Source organism: Neltuma alba, unplaced genomic scaffold, assembly GCF_004799145.2.
Source record: "Neltuma alba isolate B1F8T4 unplaced genomic scaffold, ASM479914v2 tig00005555_pilon, whole genome shotgun sequence".
Lineage (NCBI taxonomy): Eukaryota > Viridiplantae > Streptophyta > Magnoliopsida > Fabales > Fabaceae > Neltuma > Neltuma alba.
Window position 1 is genome coordinate 30395 of NW_021634156.1, and position 1249 is coordinate 31643.

Below are 1249 nucleotides of genomic sequence, written 5' to 3' on the forward strand. Positions count from 1 at the left end.
TTAGCTTTGTAAAAATTGTTTCCTTAGGCCAATCCTACACAATTTTACCCAAGAAATCCAAAAAGGAGTTTAGATTCATGAAAACAAAACTCCTTCATTAAGAAACAGTGTTGGCCGAATAGGGGAGTTTGAGTTCCAAAAATCCCAACTCTAATTATAATGCTTCCAATGCTTGTTCTTTAAATTTACCCTATACCATTTTCTATTTTAAACACAATGAAAGCATCAAAACTATGAAAATCTCATCCTAGGGTACAAACTTTAGCTTGGCTAAATAGCATCCTTTAAGAACCAACCATACAATCTTTCAAATATCAACATAAAACCACTTGAAATAACCTTGAATTAAAGGGTTCTAACTAGATATAACATCAAAACTTCCAGCCCCTAACCCTATACATTTTGGCCAGCAACATTAAAGAGGCAAGAACAGATTTTTTCACCATCAAACTCAAAGAAACGAAGCAAGAAACAACATAGATCAACTTACTAACCTTAGATCTAAGCTTGGATGATCAAAGGTAGTAGCTTCCTCTTGGTTATGCTTCAAGAATACAAATGTCAAGAGTTTCCCCTCTTATTCTCCAACTTGGCCGAAATGAAAGGGGAGGGAGTGTCTATTTATAGCCAAAACTTTGACTTGAATGGACCAAAATGCCCTTCAAGTTTACTTAATTTACAATGATGAGGTGTCAACTTGTGAAGGCTTCTTGCTTAATTTCCTTCCTTAAAATAATTTCAAATGAAATTGATATTCAAAGTCAAAATCCTCTCCATAAGGAGCTTGACAAGTGGCACAATATAGGCCAACTAAAAAGCAAGTGTACCTTTACACTTTATCAGTGCACTTTATCGGTCCTCTCTCTCGATTCCAGTTTTCTGGAGCATTGATATATTTATCACATCAGTTTTGTCTCATTCCACTACCTCTTCTCTTCTATTTAATGCCTTCACATGTGTCATGATTACCTCACATGGTGCATTAATGAGGCATCATTACTTTTGTCTTTTCCTTAGATATTTTTCTTGATTTACTTGGCTCTCCTTTTTTGAGGTTCCTTTTCAAGTTTCTAGAGCTCTGAAAATTATTCTGTCTATTCCAAAAATTTCCTTTACCTCTAAAGAAAATCTATGAATTTTCTCAAGCCATAATTCATCATGTAGGCCCCACTTAAAAATCATTCTTTAAAATGTCTTTTTATCAGCATAATCAACTTTATATTTTATTAAAGTCATTCCACTGTCCTTC